This window comes from Lytechinus pictus, chromosome 17 (assembly GCF_037042905.1).
Source record: "Lytechinus pictus isolate F3 Inbred chromosome 17, Lp3.0, whole genome shotgun sequence".
In the NCBI taxonomy this organism is placed as follows: domain Eukaryota; kingdom Metazoa; phylum Echinodermata; class Echinoidea; order Temnopleuroida; family Toxopneustidae; genus Lytechinus; species Lytechinus pictus.
The window spans coordinates 15,634,185-15,645,228 of NC_087261.1; the positions used below are offsets into that span (position 1 = coordinate 15,634,185).

General features: G+C 36.2%; 1 long non-coding RNA gene across 1 annotated transcript; it reads left to right on the forward strand.

Annotated features, from left to right (window-relative positions):
- Window positions 1-391: 391 nt before the first annotated feature.
- Window positions 392-4,392, forward strand: LOC129274737 (uncharacterized). The gene is made up of 3 exons (XR_010296288.1): window positions 392-461; window positions 3,328-3,430; window positions 3,999-4,392. It is a non-coding gene; the product is annotated as an uncharacterized LOC129274737 (long non-coding RNA).
- The last annotated feature ends 6,652 nt before the right edge of the window (window positions 4,393-11,044 follow it).

The following is an 11,044-nucleotide window of genomic DNA, read 5'->3' on the forward strand; positions in this document are numbered from 1 at the left end:
CCTACGAAACTGCGAATATGTCATTTGTACAGAGTCCAGGTGGGGGGGGGGGTTCACAAAGATTTAAGTATGACTTAAGTCGCACTTAAATTGTTAAAGGGATGGTACAGGCTTGAAATATTTCTATTTCAATGAATACAGTAAAATGCACATAGCAAAATGCTGAAAATTTGATAAAAATCGGAAAACAAATAACAAAGTTATTGAATTTTAAAGATTTATGGGGCGTTGCAAGAAAGTTATGTTGCAATTGATTGCAAATCGACTGCAACTTTGCAGCCGATTCCGATCGACTGCAACTAGCAATCAATCGCCAATTTGCGTTGCAAGAAAACGGCTTGCGATTGAACGCAAGTTGCAGCTGATTTGCAGACGATTTGCAGCTGTAAACAGGGTCTGCAGCACAAGACTAGCCGAAAAAGCAAAATATTGGCTTGCAACAATCTTGAACCTGGAAGAGAGTAAGTAGAAAATATTCATTTTTCAGACAATTCTTTCTCCATTATGTATGTTTTTAGAGAATTTATATATTTTAGACCTATGCCAGGGAAAAAATTATTTTGAAAAAAGTGAAAATAAATCTTTATCGCCGGTCGAAATTTCACCTTCAACAAATTTTCTACCGTACAATTTCAATCCCAGTCCCACACTTGACTTTTTGTGTTGGTAATGCACGGTTGTATCAACAACACGGCAGGTCATTGCCGGTGCAGTGCTGTATAGTGTTAAAAATCACCCAGGCAGAAGCAAGTAAATGTGTAGGCTCTAATTATGTATGAAACATCGAAAATGACCTTTAAAGATTATTTTTGTTCCTATTTGAAATGATTTTTTAAGTTATATCGGTTTCAACGGCGAATAGCCATCCAGTAGGCAGTAAATAGAAATTAAAGACTTCCATTACAGTCTAGACATTTCCACAAAAAAAAGATTCCTCTCCATTTGTCTCTCTTTTTTTAAGAGTCTGTCTAACGTTACATCGAGCGAAGTTCGTACAGGCCCTACTCCACTTCACTACCGCTACACTACGCTCCACCTACCCGAAATTCGAGACTGGACTCTATCTGATATTCCGAGTGACAAAGGTGGGATTTTATGGGGGGAAAATATAAAATTCATGCAACATCACGATCTTTAAAAACAATTAGGCCTAACTAATATTCTTACTTACACCAAGTTTCACTTTTCCATGCTTCTATCAGTCTCAAAATTGGTGATTTAGAATTGGTGATTTAGAGCCAACATGAAGTTCCTCACACAAATAAATAATTCGCTGCCGTATCGCGCGTGCATGCAATGTTTTGAAATCTGCAGCGAATTATTTATACGTGTGAGGAACTTCATGTTGGCTCTAATTCTAAATCACCAATTTTGAGACTGATAGAAGCATGGAAAAGAAGTGAAACTTGGTGTAAAGTAAGAATATTAAATTCAATTGTTTTTAAAGGTCGTGATGTTGCATGAATTTTATATTTTCCCCCATAAATTCCCACCTTTGTCACTCGGAATATCAGATAGAGTTCACGGTCTCGAAGTTCGGGTAGGTGGAGCGTAGTGTAGCGGTAGTGAAGTGGAGTGGAGCCTGCACGAACTTCGCTCGAGGTAGTCTACCGTTAACCTCCCTTTTTATGACTTTCCTTGGCCTGGCCTGGGATAAAGTGAAAATTTTGCTGTTTCGACTTTTGTCTTTGGAGGATTAAAAAAAAAATTATTTATTATTATTATTATTATTTTTTTTTTTGGGGGGGGTTCTCCAGACTCCGTATATCTCGCCAGACAAGAAAAAGAAACAAAGGTATAGGGGGTCTACATGTATTGGGCTACTTTTCAGAATCTATTGTCCACATCTGCCACATTCTTGGGGAAGTTTTGACATTGAATAGGATGTTGCCTGCCCAGGGCTCTTTTTAAATTTCTTACGGGCAGATTGCACAAGAGGTTCTTTGCAAGGACAGTATTTGTGTCGTTGATTTGTAATGATGTGCCGTATGAGTCACATTTTTAATATCCATCTCATATAAATATAAAAAGATATACATGTAAATACATTTATTTTTTAGATTTAATATGTAGATCTACTATGCCAGGGGGAGGTACTTAGATTTGGTTTGGACAAAGGTGTGCGGCTGTAAGTTCGAAACCCGTACCCATATTTACAGGTCATTTTGGCTAAAAAGGTACCCATTATTAGGGATTCATTACAGGGGCGGATCCAGGATTTCCAAAAGGGGGGGGGGGCACATTTTCGCCTGGAAAAACTTGACAAGCAAAAAAAAAAAAAGGTTATCGCCCAAAATGTAAGGTCATTTTGTATTTGCACCTAAGACATTGGAGTAGAATATGGACCCATACGCCATGTTTAGGGATTTCTTCAAAAAAGGCGACCCATTCCTGTGGCATATCTCCATATGCCTTATCTCGTGAGTACCCCCCCCCCCCCCGGGCTACTATGTAGCTGACTCTTGATTTTTATGCAAGCACATGAGGTGCTATATAGATGACAGATTTTTTTTCACTTTAAATTGTTAAATGGATGATTACAATGCTTTTCCAGGTGCTTTCAGTTAAAGGGTGTCTCATATGGTGCATCATTATTAATATTGAATGCATAATCATGATTTTTTTTTTACATCCTTTTACATCAAGCACAATTCTTGGGGGGGGGGGCATATGGCATATGGTCCCCCTTGACATTTTTCAGAATAAATCTGCCACTCAAAATTTTATTCCCGCACCGCTGACTGACGTTTTACTTTCAAGTCTCACACAACTTTTGATACTAAATTTGCCATTCCCAGGTACAGGGTCAGGAAATTTTGCAACATCATGTTTGTTTAAGTACATGTCAGACAAAAACATGATTACATGTACAAAGTCAATATTCATAACTGGGTAATTTTTTTTTATTGACAATAGTAATTTAATGTCACTGATGAACTTTGTCTTGAAAATAACAATAAAAAAAAAATTAAGAAGTTAAGAAAAAATATTTAAAAAAAAACATGAATTGAAAGAAATTTATTTTGATACCAGATTTTTTACAGTACAGTTGTTAGGATTGCTCCAGAAAGGAATATGTACACCAAAGTTTGGCATTCTATTACGAGCTTTTTTAGTAAATTAAAGCAAAAGGTATGATTTCATAATTTTTTTAATTGCGCCGCCCATGGCTGAGGAACCATAGTGCCCCTCCTTAGGCCAGAAGTGACTTTAATCAAAACACCCTTGGACTACTATAATGATTAACACACTGGCAACTGAGCTTGTATATTAATTTCATGAATATGTTTTATCTCTTTGCTTTTTGCTTTTAATTGCTTACTACAGTTATGACAAAGAAGTCTGGAACCTCAGAACCACCATAACTGTGTCTGCTACAATGTGTGTTCTTCCAACCAGCTGATTGATTCATTTTATCAACTCTTGAATGGTAGGTTACATGTAATTGTAAACTGTATTATTATTAATAATTCACCATGATCGTAATGCGGATGGGGGTGAAAACTGTACACATTGACCCAAGGATAATGCAAAATGAAAAAGGCTAACACAAATCTCTATCTTGACTGGACTTCTCAGCAATGAAGACATCCCATTGATGGGGGGAGGGGAGGGGGTGGTTGTGCTCATCCAAGGTGTACTGTATGAAAGTGTGTATTTTGCTTACATTGATTTAATTTATTACATATTTTAATTTCCATGATTCTTTTATTTGGGGAAAAACAATCAGTTCACACTTTTTTTATATTACATCATGGCAAATTGCCAATTACTATGGTCTCAGGAGTAAGCCACTATCCCTCTATCATATCATCATTTGGGTGCAAACAAGGCCCTTACCAGCAGACATAGGGGCATTTCTGCACCGATGGGTGCACAAAAATGTTTTGCTAAGGGCGTTCTTGCACTGAAAGGACAAAATTTGAACTAACCCAAGCTACATGTATGTATAGTTATGGGCTTGCATTATTTCCCATATTATTATTTTTTATGAACAGGTTGATTATCAGAACTGAATTCAGAGCTGCTCCTGTCTGTAGTAACATCATTATAAGAGTGGACTTCAGAATGAGGGCGTTGCTTGTTTAAAAACTTCACTCCATGGAGCTCTCCAAATTTATCTCAAATTAGACTGCTTCTGGAAACCAGATTTGTTCCTTCAAGCAGAGACGATTGTGGCTTTCCTGACTGGACTTCTATGGATTCTTCATGCCAACCTTAAGGACTGTGGTCTTCTGCATGAGACACATCAATTTCAAACAAGACATTCTGTGGTGAAACACTTGATGAAGATGATATTAAATTTTTATTTCATATAACTGAATCTCAGAAGTAATTCCTCGAGAGCAAGAAACATTGAAAAATGAAAATTAAAGGTCCATCAATAATGAATGTCTTGAGCAGTGTTCTTTTTTGTGCACAGATCAATGGATCTTTTCAAGTCCAAGCAGGGATGTAGTCAATGCTGACCTCGAGGCAACATTTTGCTGGCCTTGGTCCGAGTCACTGTACAGAATCTATGGGAAGTTCTCTCAAGCTGCCTCATGACTCTGAAGAATCAGCCTCGACCTCATCCCTGTATGCAAGTGTGATATATATCTACGATGCAATCTCATGATTAAAGAGAGAGAAACAAGAGAGCTTCAGATTTTGAAGTGTAGCAATCTCCTGAAATGTATGTTTTATTTGAAAATCAAACTAAAATAACTTAATTGGGCATGTTATTCATTATGATATGTATGAATGAAAGCATTTAAGCAATTTAGTGCTCTTGCAAAACATATTCTGAGTTGTATTTACTGCAAACGCTCAGATATATTGATAAGCATTTGCCAGTGCATGAAGTGTTTTTAATAAAGAGTGGCTTTTGTGCCTATGGAGAGTTATTATTTCTTCAACATTTCTTCATACAAATTATTTCAGAAATCACAATTTGAATATTCCATGACCTCTGATAACAAGAGCAGAATATTTTTGGTTATTGACACACTTTATAATGATATTAGGAGAGAATGTACTGAAATTGTGTGAAAATAATGGCATAATTGCTGAAGAGGCTTATAAAGATTGAAAATAACATTATTTCAAGTTTTTCTAGAAAAAAACCCATGGAAAATTGAAAATGGCATAATTTACACAAGTTTTCAACAACAACAACAACAACAACAAATTTTGCAGAATTTTTAGTACACAAGCCTATGGACAATCAATTGAACGTAAATCGAACGCAAATTTTGCGCATCCTCCAAAATCTTACATAAGTTACGTTTGATTTGCAATCAATTGCAAAGCTTGCGCTTGATCTACGTTCAATTGATCAAACGCAACTTCTTCTTGCAACAGGATTGAACGTAACTTGCGTTCAATTGCAGATTTGCGTTTAATCGGAGGACTTACGCTCAATTTTGGGAGTTGCGTTCGATTTGCGTTCAATCGCAAGTTTCTTGCAACACCCCATTAGCATTATTCCGGTGAAACAGTTCTAGGCATGTCTTTATGAACATTCATTAGGTTGGCCGATGATGTCATATCCCCACTTGTTCTTTTGTATTTTATTACATGAAATTATGTTTATTCAAATGTTTCTACCAAGAACTAAAGCAATTGGATTAAAAACTGATTAAGTGCATTTAGTTTTTTATTGCCGCAACTTATTTCATTATAATGGAGACAGATCATTTACACAAGTATGAAAAATGAAACAGTTATGATTTCATGTAATAACATAATAAAAAAGGAAACTGGGGATGTGATATCATTAGCCCACCTGATGAATATTCATGACGATGTGCATATAACTGTTTTCACAAAATATTGATAAACTTTGAAATTCAATAAATTCGTTATTTGTTATCCGGTTTTGATGAAATTTTCAGCATTTTGCTCATACCTAAATGAGAATTGTATATTTTGCAAAAGAAAAATGCACACACATCAAACAAATAATAAACAAACATTTATTTTTTTATTGCTGATATAAAAAAAATCATTAAAAAGCACAAGTGTAAAACTTAGGGGGTGTTTAGTATCATATTATACAAATATACAATGACACTCGAGGATCTGGCTAAAACAATTCGCATCGAAGGAACATCACATAGTACTATTCTCCCGAGGGCCATCGGCCCAAGGGAGAATAGTACTATGTGATGTTCCTGAGTGCGAATAGTTTTAGCCTGTTCCGAGAATGGGTCATTGTATATTTGTTTTATATCCCTTCCACTCATACCATTTTACAGCGAAACGATTTTTGATAAGTCGATATAGAACAATTGTTGAGAAGTTGAGAAAATAATAAGTCTTGCCGTATGGATCGTCTGTTCAGCGAGCGCACCTGGTTAGTGCAACTCGCCCAAAGTTTTCCGTGGCACGCAGTGCACGGCACTCTCTATAGGCTGAGCAGCGCTCTGCTCGCATCGCGCCGCCCAGCTCGCGAATCGCAAGGTAGTGGGGGGTGGTAAAAAAAAACGTATAGTTCACTTTTTCCCTAGGGAAAAAAGTTGACTATGCGTGACGTCAGCAAGGAAAATGAACTATTTCACGGCAAACGTTTTTCGTAGTAAAACTATTCTTTTTATCCCTGTGTACACTCTGAATACAGCAATCTTAAGTAAGGGATATAATAAAAAATATATTTACATTCAAAAGGGAAACTATAGACAGTAAAAGGAATAAATTCAATACTTCTTTATAAGTCCAAGTGTTTTTTTTTAGATAATCTTGAAACTCAATAAGCTGCACTCGAAGTAGTAACTGTTGTAAAGCTTTAAGTCGAATATTTATGTTATATTGGATTGATCGGAATAGAATACCAGATATATTCCGAGAGTTACAGTCAGACTGCAGGTCCCAAGAAAGTGGCTTCTTTCATCCAAGTGATATTCATGACTTGAGATGTTTTGCATATTTAATGAGCTTGATGCGGACCAAAACACCTCTTTTCATTCGGTCATTGCTGCTCTAATTGTGCATCGAATTTCATGAATTTGGTACCATTGTAAAGAGGAAGAATCATTCTTTCAGGTCATGTGTTTGGATTTATTCAAAGATTTTGTAATATAGGTTAAAATTCTGATCTAAAATATGCTACAAAATAAATATTTGCACCTGACAAAAGCTGCTATTTTCACACTTTATTTTTGTTTGAGCCCAAATGATTTTATATTATGATAAAGCTGAATATGTATGCTTTGAAATGATATAGGTTTCAAAATAAGAATTGGTTTAATCGGGTCAAGATCACACTTTTCATTTGCCAAGTACATAAAGCAGCTTGAAAACAAGAATACTGCACTCTGATTGGTCAAAGAGACCGCACACTGGCAAATTCCAACGGTTCCAGTGCCTGGGTTCGTGGGAAGGTCACACTTCCCATGTGGTAATCTCCTTAAATACCCCGCGCCTGTTGTTCTGTGAATCTTATCCAGCCAATCAGAACTCTGGATTTCATGCAAGTACAAAATTTCAGAAATCTCGTCTTGTACCTTGGTGGGAAAAGTGTGATCTTGACCCGATTAAAAGGTGCTGCATATCAAGAGTGGCATTGTGAGAAAGTACAGAAGTTCAGCTTTATGTTGATATAAATATCATTGAGGCTCAAAATAAAAAGTTTTGCACAATTTGCAAAATAAAACAGAGGAAGAAAATTCAGTTTTGAGGCACATTTTCAGGCCAGAAATTTACTTATTTAACAAAATATTGTAGACAAAATAAATGACCAATATGAAAGAGTAACTTTTACTCTATCTGATGTGCAATAATATTTCATTTAACTTGAGGTTAAAACAGGTAAATTCTTAGAGAAAGAAAATCTCACGAATCACGAGATTTTGCAAGGAGGAGGATTCAGCCACGAGATGATTTGGATGAATCTGGCCTTTTTGCTCATTAGCATAGGGACCTGCGGTCTGACTGGTTAAGGCCAATATTTTTCAATTCGCAGATGAGTGGAATATTGGCCCAAACGAGTGGAATATTTCTGGTATCCCATGAAATAAAGCCATCCAAGTATTTATCACACCCCCCCCCCCAATTTGAGTTACGATTTAACATGAATTTCTTTTTATGTCACAAAATCTTTCAGATAATAATGTTTCTTATATTATTATGAGTAAGTGTACCAAATATCTCATAAAAATTTGAAAGAGATATAGGATTTTCTTGGAAAATCCTCGGGCAGTCATTTTCAGATTGAAAAAAAAAATGGTACCCCATGTCTGCGCACCTATTCACTTTGCACTCGATTCAGGGATTTTGATGAGAAAGGCTGCAATTTGAGTTTGTCACATGAAATGCCCAAAATTAATTATTATTCCACCATTTTGAGTCGGATTTTTTAATGAATATCTGTATATGTATTGCATGTGTAAAATATGTGTTCGTTGCGTATCTTCTTTTACTAGAATAGCGCAGACAAGGGGGACTGCGCAAACTTGGGGGAACTTGCCATATTTATTTATTTATTTATTTATTGATATATTCATATTCCACAATCATCAAAGTACATTTATAATAAATCATTTTAACACTGAAAAAAATGCATAACACACAGGATTGAAACGTTAGCAATGAAATGAAAAAAGTGGAGGGGCCTACTAAAAAGCAAAGCTTGTAAAATGTAGACCCCCCTATCAAAATTTTATACAAGGGTAATATGATATAAGTAGAGTAAAATAATCAGCAAAATTCTATAAAATTATATATAAACACTGTAACACAAATGTATTTACACTATATACAAAATTAAATATTGACTTTAAAATAATCAATACTACCGTGGGTAAGTATGAGGTTCACAAAATATTTGATTGAATCAATAAGAATTCAGAAAAAAAAAATTTGATGAGTAATTTAAATCGGTTTAGATTAGCTGCCTCTTTTATTACTCTGTCCAGAGAATTCCAGAGTTTTGGTCCTGTGAAAAATACAGTTTTGCTAGAAAATACTGTTCTACTTTTGGGTAAGTGATAGTCATTTGAATGTCTCGTATTATATGAATGCGCTTTAGACTGTTCAATACAGTCTCACATCAAAGAGCAAGTTTTGTCCAGTAGCCTATGGAATATTCGTCGGATTTCGGTCCTTTGTTCAATACGCTCTCGTATCGTATTGAATAGGCAATTGAAGCAGTTCAAAATACGGGGGGGGGGGGGATTCATCGCTAAAACACTCTAGTATAAATAATAAATGACTGGATTTGAGGGAAATATTATACAGATATTGCCTACCTAGAGTTTGAATATAACATTTCCTCTCCCCGACGGAGTTATATTTGATGAGATGGGAATATGGATGCTTACCGTGTTTACATGTGATCGGCTTTTGGTTCAGAACCAAAAGCCGATGCAGAATTGGCTTTTGGTTTATCTTGTACCGCGTTTACACGCTGTCACAGCTCGCGGTGCAGAATCGGCTAGCGTGGCAAAAACCTGAAATGATACGCTCACCAACAATATACGTCATAATAAAGACAACGCTGTATCCGTGCGCTGTGAAGTACGTCATAATGGTTAAGTAAATGAAATGCGCGCCAATGGCCGATGCAGAATCGGCTTTCTGTTTACACGTAGTAAAAAAGCCGATTCTGCATCGGCTCGCGGTTCTGAACTTACTACTTTGGTGGTGCAAAATTGCCGATTCTGAACCGAGAGCCGGTGCAGAATCGGCTTTTTTTTATGCAGCGTGTAAACACGGTAATTATGGACTAATAATTTACTACTAAGGCGCAATAAGAAAATGAAAAATTCGCGGAGGAGGGGTGTATGAATATTATGGTCCCTAATCATTCAGCTAAACCTTGGCTGGATCATTATGACGTATTTTCTGTTGAGTTAATCAATCAGAAAAACAAAATGTGCGTCTATATCTTGTCTCAAAAAACGCCCCATTTTGGGTAATAATTATATAATATTGACTGGCTTTGAGGGAGATACCAAATATTTCCCGATTTTGCCCCATAACGCATGAGTCTTGACGAGGGCAATATGAGTCTACTGAGGGAAATATAATATGGCATCTCCCGAAAATTAAAGCCAGTCAGTATTATTATTATTATTACTTATTGGCCCACAGCTGTAAGACTAAATCCAAGCTGTTATTTGTAGTAATTTTGTATATTTGCCTTGTTGTAGTTCCAAAGTCAGGTTATTCGTGAACAAGATGAAGTCATCCTGCATGGCTAAGTAGTGTATGAGGAGGGGTAAATGAATATTATGGCCCCTAGTCATTCAGCTGAACCCTGGTTGGACCATTGTGGCGTATTTTCTGTTAGGTTAATCAGACAGCCAAAATACTCGTTTTTATCTTGTCTCCGAAATGTCTCATTCAGTTAATAATTTGCACTATTTACATTCTTATCACCATTTTCATGCACAAATTAAGTTATAATATTATAATATATATATATATATATATATATATATATATATATATATTAATCAGTGATCTGGTAGTAATTAATTTGAATACTTATTCACCGTGAAATTTCTATACAGCGTCATTTATCTATTCCGAGACGTATTACCACGTGCTTTAGCGCGAACTGCCTTCCAGCGTTCGATGCATTAAATTTATTAGTCCTGTCAGGTACCCATTCACCCCACCTGGGATTTTTTTTAAAGAAAACACACCACGGCTGGGATTCGAACCCACGACCCTCTGATTAAGAGACGATAGTCAGAACATCTAGACCGCGACTCCCCCACGGGCAATTACCTTTTTCATTGATTTTTGGGGCGGTGACGTATTGGGAGGGTGAATATAGTAAAAATAGCAAAAAGACAAAAAAATTCTTAACAAATAATGGATATAGAGTATAAAAATGGTACGTAAAGGAAATATTCAGCCAACTATACACAGGGACACGGTTATTCCCATATGCTACAGATTACAGCCACACCAAATAAGCAGACTCCAAACCGAACAATGTAGTAATATAGCTTTAATCGGTCTGGAGTCGGTTTCGCCTGGGTGACCGTAAGATTGATTTAAAAACCTCTCTGTGAAAGAGGGATTATGTATACTAAAGCAAAATAACAATAAATGT